A 14132-nucleotide genomic window follows, 5' to 3' on the forward strand; every position below is an offset into this window, starting at 1 on the left:
AATCCTAGGGAACAACACAAAATATACTGTTGAAAACCACTGCAGGGACTCCCCTAGTGGTCCAGTGGCTAAGACACTGCATTCCCAGTGCCGGGAGCCCAGGTCTGATCCCTGGTCAGGGAAGTAGACCCCACATGCCGCAACTAAAGACCCTATGTGCTACAACTAAGACCCACTACAGCCAAATAAATATTTTTTTAAAAACCCACTAAGTCCATTTTAAAAAAATAGAAAGGAAGAAAGAAAATCCCTGTAAAGCAGGTGAATTTGTACTGGCAGAGAATGTGCACGGAGACCAGAATTAAGAGCCCTGCAGCTTAGTGTGGCCCTGTAACCTGAGTGTGACCAGTGGAATACGAAAAGAGGCGTGTGTGCTTTCCGGTGGTCATCCCTAAAGGGTTATGGTAATGCCTTTCTCCTTCCTTCTCTCCTGATGGCTGGAAGGTGGAAGTAAGAGAGAGGGAGGCTCAGAGATGGGAGCGGGAGTCAAGGGCAGGTGACTCTCAGAAATGAGAGCGCAGCTCAGGGTTGGGGGAAGAATAGGGTACAACCCATGAAGAGGTGAGCCCCAGAGATGGGGTGAAGCTCAGGGCCAGAGAGAGGCTGAGATGTGGGCCAGAAGCAGTGAAAAGAGGTGTGGAAACAGATCCCTTCACATACTGTTTCACACACTGAGATCAGTTTCACACACTACTCAAGAGTTAGAAAAGAAAAACAAAATAGAAAGTCTGTCTTAGGCCCACATTTGATAAGACTGTCCTGGCAGAGTTGTCAGAATATTGTGCTCCATTCCAATTTCAATTCATTCAAACAGAAGTGGACTGTTTTGTCTGTGGACATTTTGCTCTTCAAGAGCAGCTTGAGTACCCTTCAGAGGAAGATGAGAACCCTGCCTGGCAATGACACCATACCCAATTCTCAGCAAGGAGTCAGGTTGGAAAAAAGGACAAAAATGCAGAGAAAGGCAGGCACAAATCATTCTAGGGGAAAGGGAAACATTACTTTCTTCTTCGAAAGAGGGAAGGGAGAGGGGAAAGAAATCATGTCTTCAAGAGAAGAAAGGAAAATTGATCAAGTCCTCTAAAAATTTTAAAGATATTCTTAGAAATACTGGCATCACACTATTTTCCCCAACTCTATTCTAATTTCTGTGTCTATTCTTATTATGTGAGTCTATAAGTTCTTACTAGAATCCAGTCATTAGCAGCATGAAGAAGAATCTGGAATCTTAACCAATCAAACAGCAACCAACCAATATGTGCTTAAGTAAAACCAAAGTGACATATGAAAGGAAATCTTGATTATATTTTACTGGTAAATTAGAGTTTCGAAGTTATATTAACTCTGTTAATATAGGCAGTTACTTAGTATTCTAAAAAAACTTTACTAACAAACATCGGAGTAATAATGTAAAGCAAAGAGCAATGATATGTTGAGTTTTACGCAATAATTTAGCAAATTATCTCCATCCTCCAACCCCCATCTCCATAACTGGCTAGCCAACATAGTGGGGGGTCATCAAAAATAATAACTCTATGTGTTGAGCATTTGAGAGTCATTTAATTCTTACAACGACTGTGTGAGCCAAATATTACTACTTCTATGTTGCAGATGAGGAAGGCAAAACTTAAGAGATTAAGTAGCCTCAATAATTAGTAGACATGGGAAAAACTGAAGCCAGACATGGCTGACTCCAAAACCTGGGCCATTAACCTCTACTGCTCTGCTATCTAAAAGTTAACTGTCTCACCAGGAATTCCTTGAAACAGACAGCGAGACACAATGAATAACTTTAGATTTACAAAGTGTTTTATGGCTCACAATGTACTTTCAAATATGTTGTTTCAGCTTATTATTCATTCTGTGAAGGTCAGCAGCTCAGATACGATCATGTCCCCACTTTCCAGATGAGTTAGCTGAAGGCCAAAAGTTCATTTGACTGTTTCAGCGTTAATCATGAGAGCTAAAAGTCAGCGATGTCCACAAGACCACCCCTGAGAACAACTGCAAGAGTAGGGATCTGAAAGACCATTCTTGGCCTCCATAGTTTCCCAGAAGGACTCTGAGAATTTGCTGAAAGCTGCTGCACTGATGGTTATGGTTTGTTACAGTGAAAGCAGAAACAGATGAGGATCAGCTACAGGACGAGGGGCCTGGGGTGGTGTCCAGCGGGGTCCCACCCCTGGAGCTTCCAGCTGCCTCTCCCAGCAGAGCTGTGAGCAGTGCTCATTTGTTCTGGAAACCACGTGTCACATACACGCTGAAGGCAGCGCCTCGGTGGCCTGAGTTTTACTGGGACTTGGTCACATAAATACTGCCTGACTGGTTGATCTTTTAAGTTTTATCTTAAAGCCTGAGCAACTTTGACCTAAAGAGGTAAGAAGCGGGAATTTGCCACAGCCTTGACTGAGTTTTCACCTAGTTTGGAAGCTGCTTTAGGAGAAACACATCACTGCCTTGTGACTTTTGGTCAAAACCAGAGGAGAGAAGAAAGAGCAAGAGGTTAAGAATGAACAGCCAGGGAAGGTCCCAGCCAGCACCAGCAGTCCTGGAATCCCTCTGCACACAGTCCAGACAGTAACAAGCAGCTGGGGCTATTAATAGTTGCTTTGCCTTTTCAGTCTTTTGTTTCCCTTGACAATGACGCCTTCAGTCTTTTAGGAGGAGTGATTGCAATTATAAATAAAACTAAGGATGAGAGAAAATAATTTATTTTCTTCCCTTCTCCAAATGAGGCAAGGAGGCCAAACATGTGAGAGAACAAAATGAAACAATCTCAGCATGTAGATGAACAGCACCTGTTTAAATAACTGCACTTGAGATTCTATAAACACAGTGAATATGGGTCAAGTAGCATGTGGCTTTTTGGAAACTGTTTAATGGACCCTTAGCAGCAGCCTAGGGACAGAATCTAAGTGGTGACAACTGTGAATGCTGGGACACAGTTGGGTTGTGGGAGAGACTAATATCGCTGATCTTCAGACCAGGAGATTAATTAGGTTTAGATGAAGAAAATGTCTGGAATTCATAAATACCAGTGGAGGGAAGGCGTGAATGGCCAGAAAGTTGTTATTCCTCTGCTTAGCTTTTAGCAGAGTCTGAGGAATTTGCTCGGGTTATTTGAGAAATTCTTGAGGTACTTATGATATAATTGGGCAGAGTTTTTAATAGCTCTGCTTGCCATCCAGAGGCGAATGGCTGCAAGATTGTTATTGTTGCATGCATCCTCAATTGTTTCTAAGTCTTTGTGACCCGATGGACTGTAACCCACCGGGGTCCTTTTTCCATGGGATTCTCCAGGCAAGAGTATTGCAGTGGGTCGCTATTTCCATCTCCAGGGAATCTTCCCCATCCAGAGATCAAAAATGTATGTCTTGCATCTCCTGCTTAGCAGGCCCCCTGGGAAGCCCCACCATGGGTAGGAGCTGTTAAATGAGTTTTCCTTTACATGGTCTCCAGGGCTGTTTGGGAGTGTGACTGCCTGACCGAGCAATACGCTGCAGGGGGACACCAAATCCTCAGCCTCTTTTCTACTGTGAAGGCAGATTAATCCCCAGCCCCCATTTCCCTCCCTGACCGTCTCAGAACCTTAGATTCCAAAACCTTCTGTGGTATGACCACAGGCTCTCAGATGGAGACAGAGCCCAAGAAGGCCCTGTAACCCCCAAGGATGTTCGTCTCCCCGACCCTTCCCACTCCTCAAGGGCTCTGCCCACTATTTGCTTGGCCTCTCAGCAACCTCAGAAGCAGCAACAGAGCTTCGGCCAGGTTTAGAGACACTCCGCCAAGTACGCAACCTGGAGAGCACTGAACAGGCCTGTGTGCCTTCTAGAACTGCCCCACCCGCTCTGCCCTGGACACACCCTCCTCTTGAGGTTTTATGCTCAGTGTCAGCTTTGACTGCAGAAGGGAAGTGAGTCCCTAAAAACATGCCCTTCTGGTCCTAGAAGTGTAGGTTGCTGAAGTGAGACAGGCGGATCCGGGCTGGGTGCCTTTAAAAGCCAGCACTGTGATCACTGCCCTGATGAGTGAGTCTCAACCCTGGCTGGACGTCACAATCATGCAGAAAGCTTAAACACCAGACAGAAACACCGCGCCTAGATTTCACTCCTGAGACTTAATCATCTGGGGTTAGGGTGCTGCCACTGGCAGGTTAATAAGGAATCACGATAGTTCTCATCTTTAGCTGGGGCTGAAAATCTAGATCTAGATGATGATCAGATTGTATGGTTGTAGAAAAGAATTCACTGAGGTAGTATCAGTCACTGTTCTCCCTTTTGTGCTCAGGGGAAAGAGCAAGGGAAACATGTTTGGGAAGATAATGTCTGCTGTGAGGTGGAAAAGATGCCTCAACCTTTCACTGGAGGCAGTACAGAAGTCGGGACCTGCCTTCTGCCTGCAACTTTACAGACAAGAGTTGACAGATATATTTAAACGCTTTGAGGTGTTCTTTTTTTTTTTTTATTGGAAAGTGTTTTGGGATAGTTGTGGGTTCACATGCAATGGTAAGAAATGATACACATTCCATGTGCTCTTTACCTAGTTTTTCTCCAAACAACATCTTGCAAAACGATAGTACAGTTCTACCACCATGACACTGGCATTGACGTATCTGGTGATCCTGACATAATCTGCTGATCGGATTTCCCCAGGCACATTTGTACTGCGGATTTAGTCATATGCGGTTTTATTGCATGTCAATTCATGTGTTCATAACCACAGTCAGGATATAAAACAGTTCCATCACAAGGATTCCTTTCATAACCACACTCACCTCCACCCCCTTCCTATTCCTCTAACCCCTGACAACCACCACTCTGTCATCTCAAAGGCTTAGGTAAATGGAACCATACAGAATGCAGTCTTTTGAGACTGGTTTTTCTTATTCAGCATAATTCCATGGAGATGCATCCAAGTCATTGCATGTATCAAGGGGATTGCATGAAGCATGCACACCACAATATGTTAAGCTGTTCACCCATCAAAGGATCTCTGGGCCGATTCCAGTTTTTAGCTATTATGAATAAAGCTGCTACAAACAATCATTTTTACGTGAAGTTTTCATTTCTTTGGAATAAACACCTAAGTGTACAAGGTTTAGTTTTGTAAGAAAATTCCAAGCGTGGTTGCATCATTTCACATTTCTAAAAGCAATGGGATCCAGTTTTTTCACAGGCTTGTCAGAATTTGGTGTATTGACTATCCTTTACTTTAGCCATTCTGATTGGTGTGTAATAACATTTCATTGTGGTTTTAATTTTTATTTTTCTTATGCCTAATGACATCGAACATCTGTTCATGTGCTGTTTGCCATCTGGATATCCTCCCCAGTGATGTGTCTGTCAGGTTTTTTGCTCATTTTCTAAATGAAATGGTTGTTGTTTGTGCTATTGAGTTTTGAGAGTTCTCCGTGTATTTTAGATACTGGTTTTTTGTTGAATTCATGTAATTTTTAACAAGTTACGCATGAATACATGATTACACTGTGACTGTAAAAATAACAGAGTAGAATAATATTTAGCAAAATAATATGAAAGTCCCCCTCGTACCCTGCTAGCCAATCCTACTCACACCTGTAGGGATAACCTTTTTACAGTTTAGTTCAGACCTTTTTTTAAACTGCGCATATGTAAAATGGGTTTGATCTCTATACATTTTTCTGTAACTTGCTTTTTTTAAAAAACTTGACATGACAGAAAACACATAAATATGTTATTTTTTTCTTTAATCATTCAGCTTTTCAATTTTTCTGCAATCCAGAAAGAAATATAACAACACCTCCTAACTCCAGGAACCTGAAAGTTTAGAACATTGTTTCCATGAGCAAAATCTTAAACTGGAACAAAAAGTGGAGGAAACTCAGGACTGCCATGCCGCATCACGGGAAGAAGGCGCCTTCCACGTGTGTACAGGGCCAAGAGCCCCAGTTGCCTTCCCTGCCTGCGCCACAGCTAACTAGGGAGTTTCCCGCCTACCTGAACTCGTTTCAGCCTCAGCAGAACCGCCAATTGGACACAAACTCCCTCAGTGTCCCACCAGCTTTAACACACTGTCAGCTCCCCACGGGGGTTGGGAGCAGGGTCTAGGGTCTAGCCCAGAGTACCAGTGTGCCTGCAGGTAAGGGTGGGATCCATCTGCTCCTTTCCTTCTTTCACCCACCCCCAAGAGAAGTCCACTCCAGGACAAGCAAAAAAATCAGCCCTTTCATCTCACTGCCTGGGAAACACATATTTCCTGGTGAAAAGAAGCGTACTACGCTGTCTGTAATATAAGTGAGACTTAGTGAGGGGAGACATTCATGTTTCTGAGCTGCTCTGGTATTAGAAGAGGTAGTGCAATGTAATAATAGTGACCGTTTTACTAATCTGTCTTTGCAAAAGAGGTAAAAAACTTGAATTGACATCATTACTTCCATTCATGGGATATAACAAACAATATATGGGGGGAAAGCCTCACCATCCTTAGCAGGCTAGATTAAACACACACACACACATTTGATATATCTATTCACTTAAATACTACTGAATGAATGTGGTGGGTCAGGAATGCTGCCAGGCAGTGAGATAAAAAAGTGACCATTCACAGAGAATTCTAAAATTTTCAGCAGGGAAGTGATCTAAACACTGGGCCCTCTTGCCCTTATGGTTTATTAAGGCCTTCTGGAAACTTCCACAGAGGAGGAAAATCTGCAGAACAAGGTGGACTCATGAGAAAACAGCAGAGTGCCTATGAGAGAAGGTGCTAGCACAGCGTTCTGAAATTTCAAAGCTGTTTTCCTGGGCTTACAGGGTGCTTTGTCACAGAAGAGCATGGGGGAGGGTGGTGCGTGGGGGGAGGAGAAATCAGTTTAACAGAGACCAAAACTAAGAACTTTCTGGAAATGGAAATGATGGTGGCATGAATGTGAGCATTTTCTCTGTATCCAGAATTTGCCAGATGAGCTGGTGTCTCAAAAAGTTGGTTAACAGATGTTTTAAAGATTTTTTCCCCCCTCTTTTCAAAAGATGTTCTGGCAGTGTCCTTAAAAACAGTCCAGGCCTGGACAGCCTGGGTCTCATTCCGGTTCTGCCCCTGTCACAGCTAACATTTTGCCATCTGGTAACTTGACGATGGCAGCTTCCTTGATGGATGGCTCTGTCCTAGACTGAGAACATTTGGTTTTCAGTGATGTCATTAGGACAACCGCAAATGTCTGCCACTTTCACAAACGATTTTGAAGACAGGGTGACACAAGAGATGCTACTGTGCTATGAAAATGTTAAGAGCTCCATTTTAAAAATGTTTTTTAGTTACTGACATTTGAAATGCTAGATGCTGTGTTTGAACAATCTTAGACAATGAAAATACACTGTGATGACATGCTTGGTACTTCCTCCTCCGTGGATCGTTTCACATTAACCAGGGACAGTTACTGGTTACCGTCACATTTATTATTGGCTAAAGGCTGCTGCTGTTCTCAGTCGCTCAGTCGTGTCCGGCTCTTTGCAGCCCAGTGGACTGTAGCCCACCAGGCTCCTCTGTCCCTGGAATTTTCCAGGCAAGAATACTGGAGCAGGTTTCCATTTCCTACACCAGGGGATCTTCCCGACCTGGGAACTGAACCCGCATCTCTTGCGTCTCCTGCGTTGGCTGGCGGATTCTTTACCACTAGCGCCACCTGGAAAGTTCCATTAACTAAAGGCAAATTGCTGCAGAATTAAAACTTGATGCCAAGCTGCACACTGACTGTGTTCTAATCACTTCATGTGTAATTTCATGTAATACCGAAGCCCTCAGAATTTACTTGTACTCCCTATCTTCCCTCTGGCTATAAGACTAAATTAATTTGTATTGAATTATTTTTTTTCTTAGATAATTCCCATTCCAAACCTTTATGAATACAAGTGTTATTAGGTATCTAGTTATTTTGAGAAGCTGATAGATAAAACATGTAGTTCAAGACAGTCTAGAACTTTTTCAGGGTAGCAATTAGGTCAAAGAACTTATTTGTTGAAGGAGTTTTGGGATAAGGGTGGGTGTACACTGTCTATCTTTAAAAGGGGTTGGGGAAAGGCCTTTAAAACAACTGCTAACTAACTTCTTAATTGAAATACCAGCTCATTTGAGAAATTCTCAGAACAGGTGAAACACTCACATACATACCACTACCACCTCCATTTCCAGAATGTGGAATAACTTCATACTTCTAATTCAATGTCAGAATGTTTTTTCTTAGTGTTTTCTAGGGCTTACTGATTAAAAATTCTCCTCTTATATTAGTTAGCTCTAAATCCAAAGCTTCCAACGAGGTACTTTACCTGAGAATTTCTATTAAATAAAAAACAACTACCTATAGAATATAAAGAAATGAAGAGAACAAAGGAATCACTTGGCTCAGAATAAAAGGGGAAATGATCATGAATGATTATTCTTAAGAACTGCAAAAAGACAGATATTTTGCTGTACTGCTATTGTTTATTAGAAAGCACTTCAACTTCATTTATTAAGTGTCCAATTTGTACTTCAAACAACCCTTTCTTCATTTTTCAGTTGCTAAAAATGTATCCATTCTTCAAGACCTGGCTCAAGTGCCACCTTCTCTCCTAATCTGTTTCTTCATCTCCTGAGGCACATAGATGATTTTGTCTTATGTTTCCAAATTTAAAAAAAAATGTACCTGATGCAAAATAAGTTCCTTTGAACCTCATTATTTTGTTCACTACTACAGTCTCACAGTTTAACATACAGAAATCTGTTGCATTTTCTTATGCTAACAATGAAATATCAGAAAGTTAAGGAATCTCATTTAAAATTGCATAAAAAACAAAGTAAAACATTTAGGAATAAATCTGATGAAGGAGGTGAAAGACATACCTGCTGAGAACTGTAAAACATTAATAAAGGAAACTGAGGACAATTCACAGAAGTGGAAAGACAGCCCATGCTCTTGGGGTAGAGGAATTACTACTGTTAAAAATGGACATGCTACACAAAGCAATTTTCAGATTGAATGCAGTCCCTATCAAGTTACCCATGACATTTTTTACAAAACTAGAACAAATAATCCTAAAATGTATATGGAACAAAAGACCTAGAATTGCCAAGGCAATCCTGAGGAAAAAGAACAAAATTGGAAGCATAATCCCTCCAGATTTCAGACAATACTACAAAGCTACAGTAATCAAAACAGTGTGGTACTGGCAACAGAATAGAGAACCCAGAAATAAATCCACACATCTATGGTCAATTAATCGTTGACAAAGGAGTAAGAATATACAGTGGGGAAAAGACAGTCTCTTCAGCAAGTGGTAGGGAAGCTGGGTAGCCACATGCAAATCCATGAAGTTAGAGCACTCCCTTACAACACATACAAAAAAAGCTCAAGATGGCTTAAAGACTAAAATATAAGACATGAAACCATGAAACTCCTGGAAGAGAACATAGGAAAAACATTCTGTAACATATATTGTACCAATGTTTTCTTATGCCAGTCTCCCAAGGCAAAAGAAACAAAAGCAAAAATAAATAAATGAAACCTATTCAAACTTCTGAAGTTTTGCACAGGAAAGGAAACCATAAGCAAAACAAAAATAACCTACAGAATGGGAGAAAATATTTACAAACAATGCAACCAACAAGGGCTTAATTTCCAAAATATACAAATAGTAACACAGCTCAATAGCAAGAAAACAAACAACCCAATAAAAAAACGGACGGAGGACCTAATTAGACACGTATTCAAAGAAGAAATACAGATGACAAATAGACACATGAAAAGATGCTCAACATCACTAATTATTAGAGAAATATAAACCAAAATTACAACGACATATCACCTCATACAAGTCAGAATGGCCATTATCAAAAAGTCTACAAATAATAAATGCTGCAGAGGGTATAAAGATAAAGGAACCCTCCTACACTGTTTGTGGGAATGTAAATTTGTGTAACCACTATGGGTAATAGTACAAAAGTTCCTTTAAAAAATAAAGTTACCATATGATCCAGCAAACCAACTCGTAGGCATACATTTGGAGAAAATTAATTCAAAATGATACACGCACCCCAATGTTCATAGCGGCACTATTCATAACAGCCAAAACATGGAAGCAACCTAAATATCCGTTGACAGATAAAGAGGATGTGGTATATATATACAATGGAATATTACTCAGCCAAAGAAAGAATGGATTGGTATAAACATGGATGAACCTAGAGATTATCATACTAAGTGAAGTAAGTCAGACAAAGACAACTATCACGGTATCACTTATTAAGTAGAATCTAGAATCTTATACTAATGAACTTATTTACAAAGCAGAAACAGACTCACAGACATAGAAAGCAAACTTGAGGTCACCAAAGCGGGATAGGAAGATGTGGTATACATGTGCAATGGAACATTACTCAGTCATACAAGGAATGAAGTGTTACCATTTGCAGCACCATGGATGCTGAAGGGTGTTATACTTAGTGAAAGATGTCAGACAAAACAGACAAGCTCTATATGTTATCACTTATGTGGAATCTGAAAAATAAAACACATGAGTGAATATAACAACAGTTAACAATAGCAACAACAAGACAGACTCACTGATACACAGAACTTGTAGTTACCGGTGAGGAGCAGGAAGGAGGGAAAGACAAAATAGGGGTAGGCAATTAAGAGGTACAAACTACTATGTGTATAATACATAAACCACAAGAAAATACTGTACCATACAGGAAATATAGCCAACACCTTACAGTAACTATAAATGGAGTATGTGAAACTGTGAAAGTGAAAATCGCTCAGTTGTGTCCGACTCTTTGCGACACATGTCCATGGGATTTTCCTTTGCTATACAGTCCATGGGATTCTCCAGGCCAGAATACTGGCGTGGGTAGCCTTTCCCTTCTCCAGGGGCTCTTCCCAACCCAGGGATGGAACCCAGGTTTCCTGCATTGCAGGTGGATTCTTAACCAGCTGAGCCACAAGGGAAGACCTAAATGGAGTATATTCTATATAAATTTTGAATCACTATGTTGTATACCTGAGTAAATCAACTATTCTTCAATTAAAAAAAAAACTTGGGAAAATTCCATACCAAAATCAATTGGGGGTAACTAATTAAAATTCTTCAAAAGAATCAAGGTTATGAAAGATAAGTGAAGACCCAAGTACCATATAGATTGATGAAGATTAAGGAGAAATGACAACTAAATGTAATATGGTACCCTGGAACAGAAAAAAGAGTGTGAAAAATGAGAAATCCAAGTGAAGTTTGTAGTTTAATTAATAGTATTGTATTAGTGTTAACTTCTTGGTTTTAAGTGTACCATGGTTAAGTAAGATGTTTGGGGCCCAATGAATGGAATTTTCTGCAACTCTTCTGTAAGTATAAAATTATTTCAAAATAAAAGTTTTAATAAAAAAGGGGAAAGGGGCATTTATAAAAATTACACATTCCTAGGTCTCTCCTCACACTTAATAAAGCAGATCAAGCATGGAAATCTGCATGTTAAATATTCTCCTAGGTGATTCCACTGCACATCAGATTTTAAGACTCCTGATTCCATGTACTTTGATAAATGCTTTGAAAATTAGAACCATGTTTGAAAAAATGAACAAGAATGTATTCATGCATTACTTGTATAGCTAAAAAGAATATGAGATGAGTCAAAGTTTCTCAACTTGGGCTTGATGTCAGAGTAACCTGGGACATTTTTAAAATACCCAAGGATCAGGGCACACCCCAAATAAATTTTTTCAGAGTCTCCAGGAGTGGGATGGCTTTTCCAGGTGACTCAGTGGTAAAGAATCCACCTGCCAATGCAAGAAGATGCAGGAGATGCAAGGTTGGGATGATGCCCTGGAGAAGGAAATGGCAACCAGCTCCAGTATTCTTGCCTGGAAAATGCCATGGACAGAGAAGCCTGGTGGGTTACAATCCAGGGGGTCGCAAAGAGTTGGACACGACTAAACAACTGATCATGCACCAGAAGTGGGATCTGGGCATAAGCAGGTTTAAAAGATGCAAGATACTTTACTGCTCTACTGCACTTAAATTTTTTCCTCAAATTCTCAATGTCTTGTGAATTACTTTTTACTCAGAAAATGTAACACTGAGATTATTTTAAAAGAGAATGAGCTCTTGGTCCTTGTTCATAATGAAAGAAGAGGGAAACCTGGTTCTCTCATTCTCCAGGAAGATATCCGCTCTATTTCAGGCTGAGGACAAAGTGTTACCAGCTTTCTAAAGGTCAGTTAGTGAAGACATCTGCTCAGTTCTTTCTGAAACACAGAATTGCTCAACCCACATATTTACATGGTTGCAGCAAAAGTACCCATGTATTAAGCTGATCCAACCCTACACCTTTCCAGCCAAGTGCCTGGACCAAGCTGACATATGACCCTAGCTAGATCTGACAGAACTTTCCTGGGACTTTTTTGCATGTGAGAGAAAATACAGCTCATCTTTCTTTGGGACCTGCACTGTAAATATAAACTTGCGGAAAAAAATTGTCTTTTCTCCCCAGTTATTGCTAAGTAATACACTCATGTTCCCACTGGCATATGATGGTGAGAGAATTATAAAATACATAGATCACACACAAACACACTGTCAGTAGTGATTCCCTTCTTGGTAACAGAGTGGAAGTTGAGAGGGAGAATAAACTATTTTTTATAACTCGGTATACATACTTCAGTGTTTTTTAGAAAATTGTCAAAATCAATAAATCATTATGTTACCTGAGTAATTAAAACTTCACGAGGGTCAGAAACTTTCATCATAACAGTTTCTGAAATTCCATCAATAGTCTCCATTCATTAAAGTCTGGCTGATTCACAGAAATCCTCTTTTGGGAATGCATTAAAATTTAGAGTTCATGAAAAGAGGCTTTAGGCTGATTTTCTCAACCTGTGGTCTACTGATCCCCATGCAGTTTTATGGATAAAATTCAGGATTCCCAGGTGGTGCTAGTGGTAAAGAACCCGCCTGCCAATTCAGGAAAAGACGTAAGAGATGCAGATTTGATCCATGAGTCAGGAAGTTCCCCTGGAGAAGGGAATGGCAATCCACTCCAGTATTCTTGCCTGGAGAATCTCATGGACAGACGAGCCTGGCAGGCTACAGTCCATAGGGTCACAAAGTCAGACATGACTGAAGTGACTTAGCATAACATGCAGGGAGGCTATGGGCCTGGAAGGGAATAATTGTATTTTCACTAACCTCTTTGAAATTTAGAATTTCCTTCAATTAAAAATGTAGACATATTAACGCATAAATATGGAATCTAGAAAGATAGTACTGACGACCCTACTTAAAGGGCAGCAAAGGAGACACAGACACTTTGGACCCAGAGCGGGAAGGAGAAGTAGGATGATATGAGAGAACATACACATTACCATGTGTGAGACAGCCAGCCAGCGGGCGTCTGATGTGTGCCGCGGGAACCCAGAGCCAGAGCTCTGGGACAACATAGAGCGGAGGTGGGGAGGGAGGTGGGAGCGGGATTGAAGAGGGAGGGGACACACATGTACCTAATGCCGATTCACGTCAAAGTATGGCAAAAACAATCACACAATGGTCGAGTAATTATCCTCTAATTAAGAAAAAAGAATGCAGACAGCAAACCACAGTAACAGACAAGGGTATTTATATCTCCAACAGAAATCATACCCATTCATTAGTTCTTGCAGATACCTCAAAATACTGTTTCTGCTCATCACTACATCAACATTACAGTCGGCAGTAAGCCGGCTGCTCGGCCATAACTTAAAGAAGCACCTGTGCTTAGTCGCTCAGTCGTGTCCGACTCTCTGCGACCCCATGGACTGTAGCCCGCCAGGCTCCCTGTCCATGGGATTCTCCAGGCAAGAATACTGGAGAGGGCTGCCAGGCCCTGCTGCAGGGGATCTTCCCAACCAGGGATCGAACCCAGGTCTCCCACACGGCAGGCAGTTTCTTTACCATCTTAGCTACCAGGAAAGCCCAAAAAAGCATATTACTGTATCATAAATTTGATTTAATATTTAGGTAACTGTATTTTTAAATAATTATTTTTATTTTTTCCCTATAAGTGGTGCTTTTAATGCATCTAAAGCATTATTCTTGGGAACTTTCCTGGTTGTCCAGTGGCCAAGACTCTGCACTCCATTGCAGGAGGCC

General features: G+C 41.0%; 1 protein-coding gene across 12 annotated transcripts in view; it reads right to left on the bottom strand.

Moving 5' to 3' along the window:
* Positions 1–14132, bottom strand: part of LOC122442960 (SH3 domain-binding protein 1-like) — a 90382-nt gene that overhangs the window by 46911 nt on the left and 29339 nt on the right. The gene's annotated exons all lie outside the window — the stretch shown is intronic.

This window comes from Cervus canadensis, chromosome 6 (assembly GCF_019320065.1).
Source record: "Cervus canadensis isolate Bull #8, Minnesota chromosome 6, ASM1932006v1, whole genome shotgun sequence".
Taxonomy (NCBI): Eukaryota; Metazoa; Chordata; class Mammalia; order Artiodactyla; family Cervidae; genus Cervus; species Cervus canadensis.